General features: G+C 43.2%; 1 protein-coding gene across 2 annotated transcripts in view; it reads right to left on the bottom strand.

Annotated features, from left to right (window-relative positions):
* Nucleotides 1-25,772, bottom strand: part of LARGE1 (LARGE xylosyl- and glucuronyltransferase 1) — a 537,914-nt gene that overhangs the window by 391,285 nt on the left and 120,857 nt on the right. Inside the window, exon 1 of one of the 2 annotated variants that reach the window (XM_044281209.1) lies at nucleotides 5,424-5,536. The exons of the other annotated variant lie outside the window; for it this stretch is intronic. The gene's annotated coding sequence lies outside the window, so the exon portion shown is untranslated. Of the gene's footprint in view, nucleotides 1-5,423; nucleotides 5,537-25,772 lie in introns of those variants that run through there. 2 annotated transcript variants of the gene reach the window in all.

Consider the following 25,772-nt stretch of genomic DNA (forward strand, 5'->3'; position numbering starts at 1 on the left):
ATTTTCAGTTGTTTCACACTTTTTTGTTATGTATATAATTCCATATGTGTTAACTCATAGTTTCTTTGCCTTCAGTGTGAATCTACAATTTTCATAGTCATGAAAATAAAGAAAACTCTTTGAATGAGAAGGTGTGTCCAAACTTTTGGTCTGTACTGTATATCTCTACATATATGTATGTGTAACGGATCTCCTGGCACCCCGACTAGGTACCTCCGTTCATGGATGCTCCTAGTGCTTCCTGAGGGCTCCAAGCACTCCACTTGACACCGTAATCACTGGCCACCCCACGAACCGCCGCAGCTTGGTTGAGGTCTCACCGTCTTCCACCCACCCTGGGCCCAAGACCAGTGTCCAACTTCCAGTAGTTAGAACTGTGTTGTAATCCCAGTGAGTATAATACCGATAGCAATCCCTGTAATAAATATAGCTGTTCACCCACACATGAGATGACGCTCTATGTTGAGGGTAAAACGGTAACTCCCTTTATTGAAGATCAACTCAGTATATATACAGTTCAAGAAGTCTAACAACATAAATCAATCAACCATGAACAACATGCAAACAGACATCCCCCCCCCCCTCCATAATGAATTAATAGGGAGAGAAGAGACACAGGATTATCTTCTGAGTGTATCATAGGGTGATCTACTCATCTAGGAGTCGGCTGCGCCTAAAGTCAGCTATCTTAATCCCATCACTAACACAATCAGTGGGAGTCTCAGTGCAGAATTAAACCCAAAAGGTCTGAGGGGGTCTCTATAGTTCTGGGTCCATAGTCCGTAGGAAGGAGGCTAGCCCTCAGGCTTCTCCAGCAGCCCCAGTGACGGTTCAGTCCGTCACATTTCTCCCCTCCCAACAGTAGACTAACCAGGCACTTGACCTCCTGTCGGTCGGTGCCCGAGTTAGTCGAGTAGCCCACCTATAAACAAACACTGGTCCTGTTGAACTATGGGGCCTGGCTCTGTTCTGTATGTCCCCAGCTGTTGAGTGGGGATCTGCTACTCCTTGCTTCATTGTTGTTCTCTAGCTTGGAGCTGTGAGTACTTGGTGGGCAGAGGCCAACTGCGCTCTGCCCAGATGCCAGCTCTTCAACTGGGGTAGCCTGTGGGGAGTCAGCGTCTGGACAAGATGATAGGGGAGGGCAGAGGCCAACTGTGCTCTGCCCAGATGCCAGCTCTTCTGCTGGGGTAGCCGGTGGGGAGTCAGCCTCTGGACAAGAGGATAGGGGAGGGCAGAGGCCAACTGCGCTCTGCCCAGATGCCAGTTCTTCCGCTGGGGTAGCCTGTGGGGAGTCAGCATCTGGACAAGAGGATAGGGGAGGGCAGAGGCCGATTGCGCTCTGCCCAGAGGCCAGCTCTTCTGCTGGGATGGGGTCAGGCAATCCTACCCCCAGGACCTTGTTGCGGATTGGATGTGGAGAAGAGGGATTGCTTAAATCCTCCTCCTGGCATTCCTGCGGGGTTGGTGGGGGATCTGTACCGGCTGTCCAGCATCCCTGTAGGTCTGGTGCAAAGACTGCAGTCCCATCTGCACCATCGGAGTTAGGGGTGCTATCCCCCTGTGGTCGGGGAGAGAGACCGGTTGTCTCCTCTTCCTTCAACGTACACTGCCGCTGGGGAATGGAGACGATGCTCTCCTCTCCCTGCAAAACATACTGCCGCTTGGGAGCAGAACCGAATGTCCCTACTTCCTGAAACTCTGGCTGCCGTTTGGGATCTGGGCTGACTGCCCAGCATCCCTGTAGGGCTGGTGGAGAGACCTCGGTCCCATCTCTACCTGCCATATGGGGTTCCCCCCAGGACCAGTCTATGAGGTCCCCTACCTCCACAGGTGGTACTGAAGCAGGGGATACCTCAGTCGGGTCTTCCCAGCTGTAGGGTTGTAGGTCTGGCACTGCCACCCAGCTCTCTGGGAGTGTATATTGGGGCCGAATTGAGCTGAAGAAGTGTTGGTAAGTGTTGGCACTAGAGATGCCAGGTCTTGTCTCACCTCTCTCGCTGTAGCCCAATCATGCATAGCCTCCCTGTAGTCATGGATATCCCAGAACAGGGACTCTCCAGCATCTCCAAACTCTGGTTCTACGAAGGCCTCAAACAACAGGCCAGGGCCATCATAATCCTCACCCTCGGGTCTGTCGTGCTCAGCCATCCAGGGGGAGTGCCGAATCACATACCACCAGAGTGCCTGGTAGGCGTCGTCTAGCCAAAGCTCCTTCCATACCAGGCACTTGAGTTCTGTCACCCAATCATCCAGGGGCTGCTCTCCCAGAAGGGGCATTCGCAGGGCCACTCGCATGCGCAACCGCTGCTCCTCACTGGGGAGACTCTCGTCCCGCCGGCGCTGTACATCTTCCAGGGCCTCGTACCAGACCCATAGTGGAACACTGTCTGAAAACTAGCCGATTCCATCCTCCTATAGCCAGGGGCACTGTACGGATACTAGCATAGCCCTCAATATACTCCACCAACGGTGTAACCGAGCTGCTTCTCCTCGCACTAGGACGCTATCCCACTGCTGTCACCACTGTAACGGATCTCCTGGCACCCCAACTGGGTACCTCCATTGATGGATGCTCCTAGTGCTTCCTAAGGGCTCCAAGAACTCCACTTGACACAGTAATCACTGCCGACCCCACGAACCGCCGCAGCTTGGTTGAGGTCTCGCCGTCTTCCACCCAACCCTTGGCCCAAGATCACATTCCAACTTCCCAGTGGGTAGAACTGTGTTGTAATCCCAGGGGAGTATAATACCGATAGCAATCCCCATAGTAAATATAGCTGTTCCCCCGCACTTGAGATGACACTCTATGTTGAGGGTAAAACAGGAACTCCCTTTACTGAAGATCAACTCACAGTATATATACAGTTCAAGAAGTCTAACAACATAAATCAATCAACCATGAACAACATGCAAACAGACATCCCCTCCCCCCTTCCATAATGAATGAATAGGGAGAGAAGAGACGCATGTGATGGGATTATCTCCTGAGTGTATCATAGGGTGATCTACTCATATAGGAGTCGGCTGCTCCTAAAGTCAGCTATCTTAATCCCATCACTAACACAATCAGTGGGAGTCTCATTGCAGAGTTAACCCCAAAAGGTCTGAGGGGGTCTCCATAGTTCTGAGTCCATAGTCCGTAGGAAGGAGGCTAGCCCTCAGGCTTCTCCAGCAGCCCCAGTGACGGTTCAGTCCGTCACAGTATGTGTGCAGTGTATATGTATGTGTTGTGTGTATGTGTATCTCTGCATATATGTATGTGAGCAGTGTGTATGTATGTGTTGTGTGTATATCTGCATATATGTATGTGAGCAGTGTGTATGTATGTGTTGTGTGCATGTATACCTCTGCATATATGTATGTGAGCAGTGTGTATGTATATCTCTGCATATATGTATGTGAGCAGTGTGTATGTGTTGTGTGTATGTATATCTCTGCATATATGTACAAACCGGATTCCCAAAAAGTTGGGACACTATACAAATCGTGAATAAATACTGAATGCAATGATGTGGAGGTGCCAACTTCTAATATTTTATTCAGAATAGAACATGAATCACAGAACAAAAGTTTAAACTGAGAAAATGTACCATTTTAAGGGAAAAATATGTTGAATCAGAATTTCATGGTGTCAACAAATCCCCAAAAAGTTGGGACAAGGCCATTTTTACCACTGTGTGGCATCACCCCTTCTTACAACACTCAACAGACGTCTGGGGACCGAGGAGACCAGTTTCTCAAGTTTAGAAATAGGAATGCTCTTCCATTCTTGTCTAATACAGGCCTCTAACTGTTCAATCGTCTTGGGCCTTCTTTGTTGCACCTTCCTCTTTATGATGCGCCAAATGTTCTCTATAGGTGAAAGATCTGGACTGTTCTAGAACCTGAATATATTTTTCTGCATTGATGGTGCCTTTCCAGACATGCAAGCTGCCCATGCCACACGCACTCATGCAACCCCATACCATCAGAGATGCAGGCTTCTGAACTCAGCGTTGAGAACAACTTGGGTTGTCCTTGTCCTCTTTGGTCCGGATGACATGGCGTCCCAGATTTCCAAAAAGAACTTTGAATCGTGACTCGTCTGACCACAGAACAGTCTTCCATTTTGCCACACTCCATTTTAAATGATCCCTGGCCCAGTGAAAATGCCTGAGCTTGTGGATCTTGCTTAGAAATGGCTTCTTCTTTGCACTGTAGAGTTCCAGCTGGCAACGGCGGATGGCACGGTGGATTGTGTTCACTGACAATGGTTTCTGGAAGTATTCCTGAGCCCATTCTGTGATTTCCTTTACAGTAGCATTCCTGTTTGTGGTGCAGTGTCGTTTAAGGGCCCGGAGATCACGGGCATCCAGTATGGTTTTACGCCCTTGACCCTTACGCACAGAGATTGTTCCAGATTCTCTGAATCTTTGGATGATGTTATGCACAGTTGATGATGATAGATGCAAAGTCTTTGCAATTTTGCGCTGGGTAACACCTTTCTGATATTGCTCCACTATCTTTCTGCGTAATATTGTGGGAATTGGTGATCCTCTACCCATCTTGGCTTCTGAGAGACACTGCCACTCTGAGAAGCCCTTTTTTACCCAATCATGTTGCCAATTGACCTAATTAGTGTTAATTTGTCTTTCAGCTCTTCGTTATGCTCAAATTTACTTTTTCCAGCCTCTTATTGCTACTTGTCCCAACTTTTGGGGGATTTGTTGACACCGTGAAATTTTGAATCAACATATTTTTCCTTTAAAATGATACATTTACTCGGATTAAACGTTTGATCTGTCATCTACGTTCTATTACAAATAAAATATTGACATTTGCCATCTCCACATCATTGCATTCAGTTTTTATTCACGATTTGTATAGTGTCCCAACTTTTTGGGAATCCGGTTTGTATGTGAGCAGTGTGTATGTATGTGTTGTGTGTATGTGTATCACCGCATATATGTATGTGTGCAGTGTGTATGTGTTGTGTGTATGTGTATCACTGCATATATGTATGTGTGCAGTGTGTATGTATGTGTTGTGTGCATGTATATCTCTGCATATATGTATGTGAGCAGTGTATATGTATGTGTTGTGTGTATGTGTATCTCTGCATATATGTATGTGAGCAGTGTGTATGTATGTGTTGTGTGTATGTGTTGTGTGTATGTCTATCTCTGCATACTGTATATGTATGTGAGCAGTGTGTGTGTATGTGTTGTGTGTATGTGTATCTCTGCATATATGTAAGTGTGCAGTGTTTTGTATGTATGTGTTGTGTGTATCTCTGTATACATGTATGTGTGCAGCGTGTATGTATGTGTTGTATGTACTGTACATACATATAAACAACATAAACAATCATATCCCAGCAGAAACGGTTGTGTATAAAAGTCTCTAATATAACATGATAGGACAACACCGGCCTCACTCACCTCTACCACAAGTTCTTCTGCAGAGATTTGTAAATCAAAAGCTGAAATAGCCCCTTAGGCTTGCCAAGGATACCGAGCTATTCTGGGCACACATGGCAACTCCGATTAGGATTCTGACTCCCTTCTGTCCCTTTAAACATGGCCATACATCTATTAATAGTGACTGTGCCTGCTGCTGACTATAATGAGATGGGAATACTTACCTGCCCGTGACACCTCGCACATTACACTAACTACAGAGGAGTCACCTGATCAGGGACACGAGAGGCTTCACCGCATGCAAACAATATGAAGGGCTGTCGGCAGAGGCCTGCAAAGCAGCAGAAATGATGTTATGTGCCGCAGACAAGTAAAGACAGTACCTACAACCGTGCCGGGTTCTGTAATCTGATTTATGAATCAGGGCTGGTGAGCGGGCACATAACTATCCATGCATGTTGCAGTGTTATAAAGCAGGCGTGGGTAATGATAGATGGCACTTTTGGTGTCCCAACCTGCCAAGATAGGCAGAGGAAAAGCAACTGGTAATTACACAATATCTGGGGCCAGTCACGCAACATGAAGCTCCAGGGTCCCAATGCAAAATCTGTAACAGCCCCTACCCACCCCCATCATCTATAATGCTGATGCCTTCTCATGTGAGAAAGGTCACCCTGGACCCCATCAGGTACCAGCACAAGCAGTAGTGCTCAAAGTCAGCTAGGAAAAAGGACACCAAGTATGGGTGTACCACTCTTGGATTCCGGCACCAAAAACCATGTAAGTCAGTGGTACCGGATCCAGATCTGGTGCCCATTGACTTATAATGATCTTAGTGCCGATCCGGTTTCTTCATTTCCAATATAATATAACCGGGTCCATTCAGAAGGGATGAAGCATTTTGCTGTGGTTTTGATCTCAAAACCGGACAGCGCAACACAGATGTGAAAGTAGCCTTACTGTCATCATGGGGCCCCAACTATTGTTAGGTCACGGTTATGAGGCCCTAAGTTTGAGTACTTCATCACTCTGGGGCCGCTAAGGTAAGCATGTAATTACCCTACGGCCCAAAATGTCTATCTGCCATTTATAATACTAGCATCTTCTTATGTGGTAGAGGGGTTTTGGCCCTGTCAGATTCTGGGGTCCTGGTGTGACTGCTACCTCTTGCACCCTCCTGTAGCTAGACACTTGTCTTTGGCAACTAGAGACAGTGTATTGCCAGAATATCACAACTCCCCACAACTAGCAGTGACACATTGTTTTTGAGGTGTTACAAGGACAAATTTACTGTAGACCACGGAAATACTCCTCTGTCTACATTCACACAAAATGGTCAGCAAGAAACGGATAAACTGTTAGAAGTAGATTTATCAAAACTGGTGTAAAAGCAAACTGGCTTAGTTGCACATAGCAACCAATCAGATTTCACCTTTCATATTCCAAAGGAGTTCTGAAAAATTAAAGGTTGAATCTGATAGGTTGCTATTGGCAACTAAGCCAGTTTTCCTTTATACCACGTTTGATAAATCTCTAGTTTTTCATGACCACTTTGTATCCATGTGTCTATCCATTTTCTGTCTGTTTATCTGGTTGTCTATCAAACAAACATGTGTCATCTATTTTGCATCTGTTTTTAACGGCTTTTTTTTTTTACTCCAATCCCAAGGTATCAATTATGCCTCCCACAGTGCCGTCTGTGGATATAATCCCCCCTAGTTCCCCCTGTATAAAAAATGCCACCATAGTGCCCACTGTATAAAAATGCACCAATAATATACAACCATATAATGTCCCACCCACAATAGTGCCAAATAAATAAAAAACTTCACCACAGGCACTAGCAGAAACACTCGCTCCACACTGGAGGCTGCAGGACCTGATACTACCAGTGTAATCATGTGCCATCATATGTCTGAGAGCATCAGGTCCTGCTGCCTCCAGGGCGGAGCTAGTGTTCCCATGTGTGCCTATGCTGAGGGTTTTGTTAACTCCCTGCCTTCCGCACCACTTATGTACCTGTTTTTGCCGACTGTTAGAGTGGTGCAGTTCTGTCCAAACGGCCATTAAAAATGAGCCCACTGATTTCAGTGAGGTCCTTCTGGCCATGTGATGGCTGTTTTCCACTGTTGTGTGAATGAACTCTTAGGATCTAATCTATGTGGATATAGCTTTAGATCTTTTGCTTGAGTTCCTTCAGTTGTGCAAAACTGGTCCAAGCCAAATGAATATCCCACTGAAAATCTTTATTCATAAGCCAAAAGATTATATAATAGGGTGGACTGAGATCCGACAGTAGGCACTTGATGTCCATCTTTAGTACCATGCAAAGGTTAAAGTCCAATAGTGGGCCTCATCTCACACTCCACAGACAGTTTAAAAAACTTCCTGCATTGTTCACAAATTTGACCAACAGATGAGAGCTTAATGATGTGCTTGGTAATGGTTTCATGGTGAAGCCTCGTGAGGAACTCCACTAAAAACAAGCTTGAGAGCAGACTGCATCATTGGGCACATTATTAACTAAATGCATGGATACTTGCAGCATGACCATTACAAATGGAAGATTAAATTCAAGCCTCCATTCTCGATCTTTCCCATCACTGATGAATGCTGAACTCTCCTAGTCCAATCGCATTAGATACCGCTGAAATAGCCTCAATTCCTTTGACATTCTCTCATATCACAATTATTAGAGCATCAACCTCTTATCTTCCATTAAAGACGTTCCCTGGGGGCCAATTGTCTAGCAACATGCCCTCTCTCATTCAATTTTCTCATTACATGATCCTATGTAGATGTAGATACTTTTGTGCCTGTGTGTAGCACCAGATGGCGGATGCAAAGTAAAAAGAAAGGGCGTGGAACAGCAAGTGAGATACAGCCAAGGTTTATATGCGAGACTGTAGCGAATAATTACAGGGCACATGGAAATTTCCTTTAGTTTTAGTTTTTTTTTTTTACGGAACTGTCATTGAAATAGTCCCACGATAGCGTCACAGGCTTCCTTACAGTGTCTGGGAGAACGATATAACGTAACCTCAATTCTGCATTTTGCAAGTCACTAGGATAAAATATAGCTTGTTGAAATCTGATATGTTGCAAGTAACAGTTTTAAACCAAAAATGTCATCACTGAGTGATAAATACCTCTGGAGATAGTAGTCATTGAAATATTAAGAAGTGGTCATCAAAGGAAATCAAACCATATCTGGCAATTTAGAGGTCTATTATGGAACGTCATTCCCAGACAGGCAATACATCTCTGCCAGCGTCTATCTCTTCTCAGAATCCACAAGTAAAAGAATAAAGCATGCTGTAGTTTGAGGTACTTCCATTTCTCTATTTTAAAGAAGAACCTAAAGCACTCAACATGGTGGTTTGAAATCCCTTTAAGAAGTGGAAATCAAGAAGAAGAGAACCCTAACAATTTAGGCATCCATTAGTGAATTCTTTTCGAGATTAGTAATACATCTTTGTCAATAAGTCCAGCTGTAAAAGCATGATACAGGCGACATATTGAATCTCTTTCTTTTATCTGATTAAAGAAAGAAAAAAGTGAAATAAGAAAAAACGAAGAAAAAAGCAATCCACGATGGTGGCAAGCAATTTCTTTAAGAACTAGCTAACCTAAAGAGAAAAGAATTATAACTGGCAGTTTTGAGTTCAATTATTGAACATCAATCAGGAAAATCAATCTCTGCCTGGATCTATCTCGTTCAGATTCCACCAGTCAAATACAACTCACCTTGAGGCTGCTCTGCCTCTGTTTTGAGAAAAAAAAAAAAGACCTAAGATGATTGCTGTGAATCCCTTTAAGAACAGACAGAAGAAAACAACAACTGAAAGTTTAGAGGTCTTTTACTGAACATCATTACAAGGCAAAGAGATCACTGTTTTGGGGCTCTTTCTCCTCATCAGTATAGAGCAGAGTACTGGTTTTGCTTGATGATATGCATTGGGCCTCATGCACACGGCCGTGGTGTGTTTTGCGGTCCGCAAATCGCAGATCCGCAAAACATGGTAGGCGTCCGTGCGCGTTCCGCAATTTGCGGAACGGCACGGACGGCCTTCAATATAAATGGTTATTCTTGTCCGCAAAGCGCGGACAAGAATAGGACATGTTATATTTTTTTTGCGGGGCCACAGAAAAGAGCAACGGATGCGGACTGCCCCATTGAAGTGAATGGATCTGCATCCGAGCCACCAAAACGGCGGCTCGGATGCGGACCAAAACAAAAGCCGTGTGCATGAGGCCTTAGACATAGGGGGAAGAATCCTGAAACAGAGCTGTATACAGGTGGATGTCTTGTCTCTGGTTTGACTGGCATCATCTAATTTGCAGAAATCATCAGAAAATACATAAAATATAATGCACCCGACACATTCCTCTATGATCAGAGGAAGAGCCTGTAAAATAAAAAATACTCTAAAATCTTTTAAGAACTAGTAAGCAAAAAAAGGTCCTCCAACGAAAAACTATAGTCACCATCTGGAACCACAAATACCAAACTCAGAAACTGCTACCTGTCTTCCTTAAAGGGCTTCTGTCATCCCCCAAACAGCAATTTTCAGTATTGGACTTAATATAATTGCTAATGTACGCAGAGTCCATATATACCCCTCTTACCTCTGGCTGTAATTTAAATATGCAAATGTATTCACTACCAGCAAGTTGGGCGGTTACTTGCTGGTTAGCCGCCGCATACTCGGTCTAAAAAAACGCCCCCTTCTCCACTTGATTGACAGGGCCAGCGAGAGCTCTCCTCCTCTCGCTAGCCCTCTCTGCCCATAAAATCCCACGCCTGCGCTGTACTGGTCCTCATTCGGCGCAGGCGCTCTGAGAGAAGGATGCTCGCTTGCCCGCTCCTTCCTCAGTGCGCCTGCGCCGATGACGCAGCCTAAACCCGGAAAAGAAGCATTGGGTATAGGCTGACATCGGCGCAGGCGCACTGAGGAAGGAGCGGGCAAGCAAGCGTCCTTCTCTCAGAGCGCCTGCGCCGAATGAGGACCGGTACGGCGCGGGATTTTATGGGCAGAGAGGGCCAGCGAGAGGAGGAGAGCGCTGGCTGGCCCAGTCAATCAAGTGGAGGAGGGGGCGTTTTTTTAGACTGAGGATGCGGCGGCTACCAGCAAGTAACCGCCCAACTTGCTGGTAGTGAAAAAAATTTGTGCATATCACAAAACTGCTATTTTTTAAGAATTTAAAGCACAGCCAGAGGTAAGAGGGGTATATATGGACTCTGCGTACATTAGCAATTATATTAAGTCCAATACTGAAAATTGCTGTTTGGGGAGTGACAGAAGCCCTTTAACCACCCGAGTGTTATGAAGTTAAGGCTACCTCTAGATTCTTCACCAGTGTTTGCAGTATGTCTGATAAAAAGCTCGCTAGAAGGAGACCTACCAAAATGACTAGGGTGCAAAGCGGGGTTAAAAATTAGAAATTATCCACGGCCAGAATACTAAGAGGATCAGTAGAAACCAATTCAGCAGACAAGAATTTAATCCAGAAACTAGCCACGGTGAGTAGACAGAGGGAAAACAAGCAAGTCAAGAGTTCAGGTACAAAGCACAGAGGCGAGCCAGGATACATACAGTATACAATCAACAGCAACTGGCAATGACTAACACACCTAAAATCCGACTGATAGGTCAACTAGAAAGGTCTTGACTACACAGCATGGCAACCCTCCCACGCAGCCACAAACAGAACTTTGGCTGCGCTGGACTCCCAACAAGTCCGTAACCATAAAAAAATATATGAAATAAAACTCTTAAATGCGCCACACCGTGTATTTTTTCCCCATTTTTCTAATCTGAAGGGAAGAGAACCTAAAATAATTAACCTTTAATGACCAGGAAATGTTCCATTTTTTTCATTTATGTTTTTTTCGTTTATGTTTTTTCCATTCATAAAGCTGTATGAAAGCTTGTTTTTACAGGACAAGATGCCTATTCTAAAGGTAATATATACGCTAGCATAAAATGTGGTAGGAAGCAGGAAAAAAAAAAATCAAATAGGGTGGAATTAAAAAGAAAACATCATTCCGCAACAGTTTTCATTTTTTTTTTTTACATCACTTCTTATGTAGTAAAACTGACCTGTTACTTTTATTCTCCAGGTCAGTACGATTATGGTGATACCACATATGTATAGATTTTCTTGCATTTTTTGTGGTACGGAGTTATGTGAGGCCTCATGTACGGCTTTTTGATCACTTTTTATTTAATTTTTTGTAGCAGGTGAAGCGATCAAAAATGGCCAATCGTCTATTTTGACTTTTTTTCCACCATTTGTCGTATGAGAAAAATATTTATATTTTTTAATAGTATGGCCGTTTTCACATTTTACACTTTTTAGTTCCCACGGTATCTGCAAGGTTAAAAGTCTGCGACTGGTGGTAATGCAAACATTAGTGCCAGGTGTCTGCTGTTTAAAACAGCAGACACCCAATGGCCACAGCGCCCGGCTGGCAATGTAAATTTAGTGTAGGTGGTCAGAAGGGGGTTGAGATGATTGCTGGCAATCCATTCAAGGACCAATGATAAAGGTGAAAAGAACCATAACCAGCAGCTTAAAAGTATATTACTGAACATTGAAATGTCAGTAAAAATTATAAACCACGCTGCATATTGGGAATAGCCTAAAAAAAGCTGGTTGGGCTGGTCACTAAAGAGAAAAGATCCATGACCAGCAGAAATCTGTCACAAGTCTACTATTATGAAGCAGTTCTTGGAGGATCCCTCAATTCTCTGATTATAAGAAAATTATGGTAAGCCAAAAACAATCCATTAAAATAATTGAGTAACCAACAGAAAAGAGCCATAGCCAGCATTTTCAGTTTCTAACGTTAAACATCATTATCAAGGCTGTAAAATCTATAATATGAACCACATCTTGAGGTTTTCTGGTTTTACTAATCAGAAAGAGAATAAAGTAAAAGAATGGTGGCTGGTACACCCTTTAAGGACTAGTCATCAAAGAGAAGAGAAGAATAACCAGAATTTTAGGTTTCTATTATTAAATATCATTACAAAAGTGTGAAAAGGCTGTAAAGTGCACACACCTTCAGCTGCTTCCGTTTTTCTGATCAAAAGACCCTAAGAGATCCAAGATGGTGGCTGGAAATTCCTTTCTCTCATTCTCAAACAAAAGTTTCCATTTCAAAGCTAGAATACAGTATAATAGTGTCTTTCATTCCTTAATGACAGGTTTCCATAGCCGCCACCGTAATTTTTTTTCAAACACTCCCTATCTCCTCTGAGCCAATTTAATAATACTCTAAATAATTTTGTTTTTGTACCATTAATTTGCATACACCCTGCCAAGTTTCATAATCATAGAAAGGCAAATTGGAAGATAAATTAAAACGTGGAAGCAGCAGCGCTGAGAAGTTTCTTTCTATTTTTTTTTCCAGATATTTTATTATGCTTGTTGACTTTTTATTATTTGCTCACAACACAGATGACATTTTCTATTATTTGTAGACTGTAAATTAACTCAGCACCGGAGTGTTGTTGCTATACAAAGGTTGTTTTGATTTGGATAGTCTAATACACTGAACAAAAATATAAACGCAACACTTTCGGTTTTGCTCCCATTTTGCATGAGCTGAACTCAAAGATCTGAAACATTTTCTACATACACAAAAGACCCATTACTGTCAAATATTGTTCACAAATATGTCTAAATCTGTGCTAGTCAGCACTTCTCCTTTGCTGAGATAATCCATCCCACCTCACAGGTGTGGCATATCAAGGTGCTGATTAGACAGCATGAATATTGCACAGGTGTGCCTTAGACTGCCCACAATAAAATGCCACTCTGAAATGTGCACTGTTTTCCCTTACTGGGGGGTGGGGTTCAGAAAACCAGTCAGCATCTGGTGTGGCCACCATTTTCCTCACGCAGTGCAACACATCTCCGTCGCATAGAGTTGATCAGGTTGTTGATTGTGGCCTGTGGAATGTTGGTCCAATCCTCTTCAATAGCTGTGCGACGTTGCAGAATATTGGCAGGAACTGGAACACGCTGTCGTATACGCCGATCTAGAGCATCCCAAACACGCTCAATGGGTGACATGTCCGGTGAGTGTGCTGGCCATGCAAGAATTGGGATGTTTTCAGCTTTCAGGAATTGTGTACAGATCCTTGCAATATGGGGCCGTGCATTATCATGCTGCAACATGAGATGATGGTTGTGGATGAATGGCACAACAGTGGGCCTCAGGATCTCGTCATGGTATCTCTGTGCATTCAAAATGCCATCAATAAAATGCACCTGTGTTCATTGTCAATAACATACGCCTGCCCATACCATAACCCCACCGCCACCATGGGCCACTCGATCCACAACATTGACGTCAACAAACCGCTCACCCACATGACGCCCCACATGCTGTCTGCCATCTGCCCTGAACAGTGAAAACCGTGACTCGTCCGTGAACAGAACGCCTCTAGAACATGCCAGACGCCATCGAATGTAGCATTTGCCCACTCAAGTCAGTTACAACAATGAACTGCAGTTAGGTCCAGACCCCGATGAGGACGACGAGCATGCAGATGAGCTTCCCTAAGACGGTTTCTGACAGTTTGTGCAGAAATTCTTTGGTTATGCAAACCGATTGTTGCTGCAGCTGTCCGGGTGGCTGGTCTAAGACAATCATGGAGGTGAACATGCTGGATGTGGAGGTCCTGGGATGGTGTGGTTATACGTGGTCTGGGGTTGTGAGGCCATTTGGACGTACTGCCAAATTCTGGAGACGGCTTATGGTAGAGAAATGAACATTCATTGCACGGGCAACAGCTCTGGTAGACATTCCTGCAGTCAGCATGCCAATTGCATGCTCAAACGTTGCGACATTGTGCTGTGTGATCAAACTGCACATTTCAGAGTGACCTTTTATTGTGGGCAGTCTAAGACACACCCGTGCAATATTCGTGCTGTCTAATCAGCACCTTGATATGCCACACCTGTGAGGTGGGATGGATTATATCGGCAAAGGAGAAGTGCTCACTAACACAGATTTAGACAGATTTGTGAACAATATTTGAGAGTAATAGATCTTTTGTGTATGTAGAAAATGTTTCAGATCTTTAAGTTCAGATCATGCATCAGTGTTGCGTTTATATTTTTGCTCAGTGTAGTAAAATGGAGACCCACATACAAAGGCTGAGTGTGAATATAACTACTAAAATACTGCCCCATAGATACAAAAAATAACTACTATAATACTGCCTCCTATTTACAAGGATATAACTACTATAATACTACATCCTATGTTCAAGACTATCACTACTATAAAAGTGTATAAGACTTTAACTACTATAATACTACTTTAACTACTATAATACTGCCACCTATGTACAAAAACCTATGGTAACTACTAAAAATTACTATAATACTGCCCCTATGTACAGTAGTTCTACTGTTATTGGGGTGTACACCTTGTTTAATAGATAAGCAATTCTAGTACGCCTTTATTCTCAAGTTGGGGTGAATAAGCTTTGTAATTCTATAATTGGGGTGTCTACCTGCCTGCCACAGTATCTGTCACTACCAGAAATGACTAGCTATGCACGTTGCGCACTCTCCCTTGCAGGGTGGGATATAGCTCATTTAATGTGCAAACGTTTTTGAAATATTCAGAGAAGCGCCCAAATCACATTTTTTAAAACTTCCCTTATCTCTATTTGTTAAGCACAAAAATAAAAAACACAAATGTAATAAATCACATTAACCCCACATGCTGAATGGCATAAAGTTAGAGGCTCTGCCACCAGGATAAACCCTATTAATGTGTGGTTTTATTCATATGCAAATGAGAAGTGCTGAATTCTTTGAGCACTGCTCTGTAACACCCCCTGTGCTCTGCAGACTCCCCACTCCCCATTGATTGACAGAGCTGGACATGCTGAGGGCAGAGCTGTATCCTAGAACGTACATATCATTTACACTATGTACTATAGCTTCACCACACTGAGATCCATTCAGAAAGCTAATACACATATTACTGTTTTATTGACAAGCACAATATACAGTATGATTATAAAGACACCAGTAACATGTGTTAGCTTATAAGCATAGAAAAAACATGTTTTTCTACTTGGCAATATTATAGCTTGGTGGTATAGTGGTCTACTATTCATCCCAGGTTGACGTACCGAGAGAGATATTCATTTTTTTCCCTTTTTTTTTCTTCTTCTTTTATTTAAACCATAATAAAAGGCTATACTATAATAAATAATATACTGTATAATCATATAATAATAAGGCCTTACAATTTTTTTTGCTAAAACCTATTACTTGTTCATTCACAGATATAATATGTGATTATAAGGAAACCTGTAATATTCATTAGCTTTCAAAAAACAAAACAAAAAAAAAACATTATTCTTAAAGGGTAACTGTCATATTTTCTTTATGTAATTGGATTGGTCTGACTAAGTTTACCTTAGTTCCCTAGTTAATACTTTTGTATAGGTATTGAATTACCTACTAATTGCAGCATGTTCTTTCCTCCCCCAGGCATATTAGTGGTGCGGCTAAAACAGCATTGCTAGGTGTCCTCCGTCTCCTATCTTCTATATAAAGAAGACGGAGGACATAGTAGAGGGCAGTCCCGAACGCTGCGTGCGCGCTCCCATCCAAAAGTACAAAAAAGATGCTCCCATACAGTAGAAAAAAATTGCCATGTCCTTAAAGAAAAAGTAGCCCGTGCTTAGCAGCAGTGGTCAGTTGCCCAGCAGTCTCTCTGTTGGCTTACTTCCTGTCAGTGGACTAGGGTGCCTAGGGCCCACAATACGGATACATTCAAATATTTCTTGCTCACACAGCAGGAGGATGCTGTAAGATGATTGATTATGGGGGTTCCAACAGCGAATTCGAGAAGGCAGGCCCCGGGGAAAAGAGGATACCAGCTGGCGGTCTCTGTACCTAGAAGTCAACTCAGCCACCTTATTGCTTCAATAATAATAAACTGGGTAGTTTCTTAAATTATCTACCCAACTATCTACCCATATCTTACATAAAGATAGGCTGGTTGAGGTGCTGTACGATGCCTATCTATATTTAGTGCAGTAACTGTATTGTGTCATGTGCCACTTGTGCAGGAGGTGGGAGACTAGGGGCCCGCTTTGCTCAGGGACCCAACGGGAGATTCACCTGTACACCTTTGGGCCAGTCCGAGCATGATTCCTGTCAACTACTGGATGAGATCATCACCTATTATTTCCTCCTGGCACCTCCCCTCCACGCTAGGCTATGCCCATTACATAAAGTGCTGCTGAAGATGTAATTTCTGCCTTCTCTAATGGACCAGAAGGGCTGCTATATAATAGCAGTTATAGAAAATAATCCTGATTCACACTGCCTGACTATACTATATGTGCCTGAATCTCCTGTCTGGTTCTAGGTGATGAGCTTCACACTGCTCTTCCCGCCTCCTGCATGTAAGGGTAAAGTTGCATCACATAAGATGTACTCGTGAGGAGAAAGAAGTTCTACGTCACTGATCTGTTACTTACATAGTAACATAAAAAATACATCTGTCCATCCAGTTCAGCCCGTTATCCTGCAAGTTGATCCAGAGGAAGGCAGAAAAACCCCTGTGAGGTAGAAGCCAATTTTTCCCAATTCAGGGGAAAAAAATACCTTCCCGACTACAATTAGGCAATCAGAATAACTCCCTGGATGAATGTTCCATCTCTAGTAGCTATAACTTATAATATTATCCTCCAGAAATACATCCAGGCCCCTCTTGAACTCTTTTCATGAACTCACCATCACCACCTCCTCAGGCAGAGAGTTCCATAGTCTCACTGCTCTTACCGTAAAGAATCCTCTTCTATGTTTGTGTACTTGCTGCCCTTAGATAGTGCAGTGTCCCACTACACACTGCTGGTGGCTGATAAGTGCCTATTTAGTAAGGATTTATAGGTCTAAGGACATATTTCTGATGTTTCATAATGTTTTGCACAATACTCTACTGTTTTGCTGGCTGAACCTAGGATGTGTTCCCAAAAGGAAGGCAGATCTAAAGTTAGGCCTGCTCTTCTTGTCTTCCAGAGATACTTGTAGTTGATACTAGACTGTTATTGGACTTTACTTTTGCCAGTCCTATCATTCAGTTTCTTTAGTCAGTGAAATTCCAGTGGACTATGTGCAGTTGAAAAGGGAGTGCATGGTATCGCCTGTGAAGAGACCACATTGGCTATTGGGCTTCATGGCACTTGACTGGGCTTAATGGCTTCCAGCTACCCAATCATATTTGCCTTCAGCTTGCATTGCTGCTTGTGCTAGAATATATATATATATATATATATATATATATATATTAAAAAGGAAATTCCACGGCACCTCCAAAAAAAGTGAACTTGTGTTTATTTCACCAGATGCAATGTTTTGGTTCTCTCCATGGAACCTTTTTCAAGCAGCTTGGAACATGGAGAGAACCGAAACGTTGCATCTGGTGAAATAAACACAAGTTCACTTTTTTTGGAGGTGCCGTGGAATTTCCTTTCATATTTATCATTGGTGGGAGGATCGCCGCCGCAGCCGCTGGCACTCCGTCTCTTTACTATTGTTTGCTGTGCTGCACAGCTGATTTGTTATATATATATATATATATACAGACGTGGACAAAATTGTTGGTACCCTTTGGTCAATGAAAGAAAAAGTCACAATGGTCACAGAAATAACTTTAATCTGACAAAAGTAATAATAAATTAAAATTCTATAAATGTTAACCAATGAAAGTCAGACATTGTTTTTCAACCATGCTTCAACAGAATTATGTAAAAAAATAAACTCATGAAACAGGCATGGACAAAAATGATGGTACCCCTAACTTAATATTTTGTTGCGCAACCTTTTGAGGCAATCACTGCAATCAAACGCTTCCTGTAACTGTCAATGAGACATCTGCACCTCTCAGCAGGTATTTTGGCCCACTCCTCATGAGCAAACTGCTCCAGTTGTGTCCGGTTTGAAGGGTGCCTTTTCCAGACTGCATGTTTCAGCTCCTTCCAAAGATGCTCAATAGGATTGAGGTCAGGGCTCATAGAAGGCCACTTTAGAATAGTCCAATTTTTTCCTCTTAGCCATTCTTGGGTGTTTTTAGCGGTGTGTTTTGGGTCATTGTCCTGTTGCAAGACCCATGACCTGCGACTGAGACCAAGCTTTCTGACACTGGCTAGTACATTTCTCTCTAGAATTCCTTGATAGTCTTGAGATTTCATTGTACCCTGCACAGATTCAAGACACCCTGTGCCAGACGCAGCAAAGCAGCCCCAGAACATAACAGAGCCTCCTCCATGTTTCACAGTAGGGACAGTGTTCTTTTCTTGATATGCTTCATTTTTTCGTCTGTGAACATACAGCTGATGTGCCTTGGCAAAAACTTCGATTTTTGTCTCATCTGTCCACAGGACATTCTCCCAGAAGCTTTGTGGCTTGTCAACATGTAGTTTGGCATATTCCAGTCTTGCTTTTTTATGATTCGTTTTCAACAATGGTGTCCTCCTTGGTCGTCTCCCATGTAGTCCACTTTGGCTCAAACAACGACGGATGGTGCGATCTGACACTGATGTTCCTTGAGCATGAAGTTCACCTTGAATCTCTTTAGAAGTCTTTCTAGGCTCTTTTGTTACCATTCGGATTATCCGTCTCTTAGATTTGTCATCAATTTTCCTCCTGCGGCCACGTCCAGGGAGGTTGGCTACAGTCCCATGGATCTTAAACTTATGAATAATATGTGCAACTGTACTCACAGGAACATCTAGTTGCTTGGAGATGGTCTTATAGCCTTTACCTTTAACATGCTTGTCTATAATTTTCTTTCTGATCTCTTGAGACAGCTCTTTCCTTTGCTTCCTCTGGTCCATGTCGAGTGTGGTACACACCATATCACCAAACAACACAGTGATTACCTGGAGCCATATATATAGGCCCAATGGCTGATTACAAGGTTGTAGACACCTGTGATGCTAATTAGTGGACACACCTTGAATTAACATGTCCCTTTGGTCACATTATGTTCTGTGTTTTCTAGGGGTACCATCATTTTTGTCCATGCCTGTTTCATGAGTTTATTTTTTTACATAATTCTGTTGAAGCATGGTTGAAAAACAATGTCTGACTTTCATTGGTTAACATTTATAGAATTTTAATTTATTATTACTTTTGTCAGATTAAAGTTATTTCTGTGACCATTGTGACTTTTTCTTTCATTGACCAAAGGGTACCAACAATTTTGTCCACGTCTGTATATATATATATATATATATATATAAATATATATACAGTGCTGCCCATAATTATTCATACCCCTGGCAAATTTTTACTTAAAGTTACTTTAGTTAACCAGCAAGTAATTTTTTGATGTGAAATGACATAGGTGTCTCCAAAAAGATAATAAGACGATGTACAAGAGGCATTATTGTGAAAAAAAAATAAAAAAAATTCTCAGCTTTTATTTACATTTGAGCAAACAATACAAGATGTTCAGCAATGTGGAAAATCTCAGAGGACGTGGTCGGAAGCCAAAAGTGACACCTGTTCTGGCCAGTAGGATAGTTAGAGAGGTGAAAAAGAATCCGAGGATCACCACCAAGGCCATCCTGGTGAATCTGGGCTCTGCTGGTGGCAATGTCTCAAGGCAGACAATCCAACGGACACTGCTGGGTTCCACGGATGCAGACCAGGCACGATGCAGAACAGGCACACAAAAGCTCGCTTGGCATTTGCAAAAGCTCATCTGGACGAAGAAGAAGACTTCTGGTCTTCTGTGTTATGGTCAGATTAAACAAAAATTGAATTGTTTGGTCACAATGATGTTTCCTTCATTTGGCGTAAAAAAAAAGAAGCCTTCAACCCAAAGAACACCATCCCCACTGTCAAACATGGTGGTGGGAACCTAATGCTTTGGGGGTGCTTTTCAGCCAATGGACCAGGGAACCTAATCACAGTAAACGGCACCATGAAAAAAGAGCAAAACATGAGGATTCTCAACGACAACATCAGGCAGTCTGCAGTCTGCACTTGGCCTTGGGCACCAGTGGACATTTCAGCATGACAATGACCCAAAACACACAGCAAAAGTGGTGAAGAAATGGTTAGCAGACAACAACATTAACATTTTGGAGAGGCCCAGCCAGAGTCCAGACTTGAATCCAATTGAGAATCTGTGGAGGAGCTAAAAATCAGGGTGATGGCAAGAAGACCCTCCAACCTGAAAGATTTGGAGCTCATTGCTAAAGATGAATGGGCAAAAATACCTGTGGAGACATGCAAAAAGCTGGTCTGCAATTATAGGAAGCATTTGATTGCTGTAATAGCCAATAACGGCTTTTCTATTAATTATTGAGAAGGGTATGAATAATTTTGGACTGGACACTTTTTGCTCAAATGTAAATAAAATGTCCACTTTAAAGAATCCCCCTGCAGGCGCACGTCAGGAAGTAGATGCCACGGAGATAACTGGACAAATGTGTCCAGTTGCGATCACATCAAAGGCAGAGGATCAAAGAGATTCTCTGCCTGGTGGCATTTGCCTAATTTTGTTTAAACAATTATAGCACACTTTCTGTAAATCCAATAAACTTCATTTCACTTCTCAAATATCACTGTGTGTGTCTCCTATATGATAGATTTAACTGACATTTTTTATCGTAACAACCAACGATTTATACAGGAAAATCATGACGATTAACAAGGTTGCCCAAACTTTCGCATCCCACTGTATATTTATAGTATTCTTGTGGATAAATATAGTGTATATATATATATATATATATATATATATATACACATATATATATATATATATATATATATATATATATATTAGACTGTAAACTCTGTAGTATGTAATAATATATTTTTTTTATTAGCCGCCTATTTATTTATATTAACTATTAATATTCAATTTCGATATTAATAATTAATATTTCCATTAACAGACAGTATAGCTCTGAGGATATTGGAGAGACCTGCATCAGCCAAGCCAAAATTTCTTGGAACTATTGCCAAGACTTTGGGACTCCATCATGTGTGGAAGTGTTTTGCATCTTTCTGCTCAGTAAAGACTGTAAGTCAAATGTTCTACGTTACATTTAAACCTCAACAGCACTTGAACCTCAACATCAAGGGCACCCTGCTTCCATTGGTCAGGAGTGTTATAATGTGGTAGACAGCCATGAGCTATAACATGAGTTTCTACCCCATTTAGGCTAGTGATGTATTTTCTTTTTATTATTTAGTATGTGATTTGTTTGTGTTATTGTACATTTAATCACACTTAGTAAATATATGTATTCACTTAGCCTGTGAAAGCTTATTCATTGTCAAATCTCTTGAATTCGTGTTACGTTACTCAGGGCAGTTCAGTGTGATAAGATTCCACCCTCTCCACCTGCATAGCTAGGTCAAATTAGGAGAACCATATCTATGGAGAAGAATGAATCAAGATGACAGTCAACCCACAAATGGTACATTAACCAAAACAGATATACACAAGGCATACACAATAGCACCTTATTGTTTAATAGGGTTCTCCATGCTACAGATATTGACAACGTATCCTCTGGATAGGTCATTAATATCAGATGGTTGGGGTCTGACAACCAGCACTCCAACCAATCACCTGCTCCAGGCTTCCACGGTGTTAATGAGTATGCTGCGTATACAGCTACCCTGTATATACACCATATAGTGGCGAGCTAGGGCACTGCAGTCATCTCAGTACACCAGAGCCAGAAACTACAGAGCCTTCTTCTTCCATCTGTGCACTGTTAGCCTGAAACAGTGATCTGTGAGGGAGCTGGTTTTCAGACCCCCACTGGTCTGATACTGATGACCTATACAGAAAATAGATCATCAATAACTTTAGCTTAGAGAACCCCTTTACTTATTGGCTATTCTGCAGTAAATACAGTCCTGATCAAAAGTTTAAGACCACTTGAAAAATTGCAAAAAATTATATTTTACATTGTTGGATATTAACAAGGTTCCAAGTAGAGCTTAAACATGCAACAAGAAGAAATGGGAGTGAGACAAAACATTTTTTGAGCATTCAATTAATAGAAAATAACGATTAGACTGAAACAGGCTGTTTTTTAGCTGATCAAAATTTTAGGACCACATGCCTTTAAAAGGCCAAATCTGTGCAAAGATGTGGATTCATTGTCATTTTCTGTCAGGTAGTCACACGTTGTGATGGCAAAGGAAAAAAAACTCTTCCTTTTTGAACGTGGTCGGGTTGTTGAACTGCATAAGCATGGTCTCTCACAGCACGCCATCGCTGCTGAGCTGGGACGCAGTAAGACAGTCATTTGGAATTTCTTACCGTATTCTTCGCCCCATAAGACGCAGTTTTTTCCCCCATAAGTGGGGGGAAAGTGCCCCTGCGTCTTATGGGGCGAATGCTGGCAAATTACATCGCAGTCTGTGATGTATTAGTGAGGAGGGAGGAGGGTCTGTAGTAGGCGGGGAGAGCGGCTGGGCAGTGCAGGCACTGTACTCTGGCCCGCCGCTCAGTATGTACTGTATTATACCTAGTGTTAATCATAATATCTAAACTGCGCTCCCCCTGCTCCCCATCTGTACCGTACTTACCGGTACATGTCACACTCCGTCTCCTGTAGTAAGCTCTAGCAGGCAGGCCGGGCTGCAGGCAGCCATAACTCACTGAGGTCACGTGCCTACTCCGTCTGCTTTATGAATGAAGCAGGCGGAGCAGGCATGTGACCTCAGAGAATTACGGCTGCCTGCTAGCGCTTACTACAGGAGACGGAGTGTGACATGTACCGGTAAGTACGGTACAGATGGGGAGCAGGGGGAGCGCAGTTTAGATATTATGATTAACACTAGGTATAATACAGTACATACTGAGCGGCGGGGCCAGAGTACAGTGCCTGCACTGCCCAGCCGCTCTCCCTGCCTACTACAGCCCCTCCTTTGGGATCTATGGATGGGATAATGATGGGGGGGGGGGGTCTGTGGATGGCATTATGATGAGGGATCTGTGGATGGCATTATGATGGTGGGGGGATCTGTGGATGGCATTATGATGGTGGGGGGATCTGTGGATGACATTATGATGGGGGGGTCTGTGAATGGCATTATGATGGGGGGGTCTATGGATGGCATTATGATGGGTGGTTCTGTGGATGGGACTGTTATGGGGGGATCTGTGGATGACACATATAGCAGTGTCATCCACATATCCACTGCCCCATAACAGTGCCATCCACAGATCCCCCCTACCATCATAATGCCATCCACAGATCCCCCCCACCATCATAATGCCATCCACAGATCCCCCCCACCATCATAATGCCATCCACAGCTCCCCCCCAAAACAGTGCCATCCACAGATCCCCCACATAACAGTGCCATCCACAAATCCCCCACCCCATAACAGTGCATCATCCACAGATCCCCCATAATAGTGTCATGCACAGACCGCCATTAGTTCAAACTCACCAAAAGCACACCTTTTGGTTAAAAATACTTTCCTCCTCAAAAACCTAGGTGCGTCTTATGGGCCGGTGCGTCTTATAGAACAAAAAATACGGTAAATGATCCTGAGGGTTATGGAACAAAAAAGTCAAGTGGAAGACCCCAAAAAATGTCATCAGCACTGAGCCGGAGGATCCAATTGGCTGTCCGTCAAGACACTGGACGATTCTTAACCCAAATGAAGGCCCTTACTGGTGCTGACTGCAGCCCCATAACCATCAGACGACATCTGAGACTGAAGGGATTCAAAAACAAAAAAAGTCTTCAAAGACCTTGTCTCCTTGAATGCCACAGAACTGCTCGTTTGGACTTTGCAAGAGAGCACCAAACATGGGACATTCAAAGGTGGAAGAAAGTTTTATTTTCTGATGAGAAAAAATCTAACCTTGATGGTCCTGATGGTTTCCAACGTTACTGGCATGACAAGCAGATCCCACCTAAGATGTTTTCTACGCGCCACAGTGGAGGGGGCGCCATAATGGTCTGGGGTGCTTTTTCCTTCAGTGGAACAATGGAGCTTCAGGAAGTGCAGGGGCGTCAAACGGCCGCTGGCTATGTCCAGATGTTGCAGAGAGCATTCCTCATGACTGAGGGCCCTCGTCTGTGTGGTAACAACTGGGTTTTTCAACGCTACAGTACACAATGCCCGCAGGACAAGGGACTTCTTCCAGGAGAATAACATCACTCTTTTGGCCCATCCTGCGTGTTCCCCTGATCTAAATCCAATTGAAAACCTTTGGGGATGGATGGCAAGGGAAGTTTACAAAAATGGACAACAGTTCCAGACAGTAGATGGCCTTTGTGCGGCCGTCTTCACCACTTGGAGAAATGTTCCCACTCACCTCATGGAAACGCTTGCATCAAGCATGCCGAAACGAATTTTGGAAGTGATAAATAATAACGGCGGAGCTACTCATTACTGAGTTCATGTTTGGAAGTTAGATTTCTGTTTTGGGGTGGGGGGGTTAGTTTTTTTTTGGAGGTGTGGTCCTAAACTTTTGATCAGCTGAAAAACAGCCTGTTTATTAGTTGTTTTCATTAAATTGAATGCTCAAAAAATGTTTTGTCTCACTCCAATTTCTTCTTGTTGCATGTTGAAGCTCTACTTGGAACCTTGTTAAGATCCAGCCATGCTAAATATGATTTTTTGATCAGGACTGTAGTAAAAAAAAATGTAATCGAGTGATTCCTTAACCGCCTCCGGACCGCCTAACGCAGATGTGCGGTCCGGAGGCGGCAGCCCTGCGCAGAGTGACGCATATACGCGTCATCTCGCGAGGGCCGAGATTTCCTGTGAACGCGCGCACACAGGCGCGCGCGCTCACAGGAACACAAGGTAAGCGAGTGGATCTCCAGCCTGCCAGCGGCGATCGCTCGCTGGCAGGCTGGAGATGTGATTTTTTTTTAACCCCTAACCCCGCCTGTCATTGATCGCCCCCTGTAAGGCTCCATTCAGACGTCCGCATGTGTTTTGCGGATCCGATCCATGTATCCATGGATCCGTAAAAATCATACGGACGTCTGAATGGAGCCTTACAGGGGGGTGATCAATGACAGGGGGGTGATCACCCATATACACTCCCTGATCACCCCCTGTCATTGATCACCCCCCTGTAAGGCTTCATTCAGACGTCCGCGTGTGTTTTGCGGATCCGATCCATGTATCCACGGATCCGTAAAAATCATACGGACGTCTGAATGGAGCCTTACAGGGGGGTGATCACCCATATACACTCCCTGATCACCCCCTGTCATTGATCACCCCCCTGTAAGGCTCCATTCAGACGTCCGCGTGTGTTTTGCGGATCCGATCCATGTATCCATGGATCCGTAAAAATCATACGGACG

Source organism: Bufo gargarizans, chromosome 2 (assembly GCF_014858855.1).
Source record: "Bufo gargarizans isolate SCDJY-AF-19 chromosome 2, ASM1485885v1, whole genome shotgun sequence".
Classification (NCBI taxonomy): domain Eukaryota; kingdom Metazoa; phylum Chordata; class Amphibia; order Anura; family Bufonidae; genus Bufo; species Bufo gargarizans.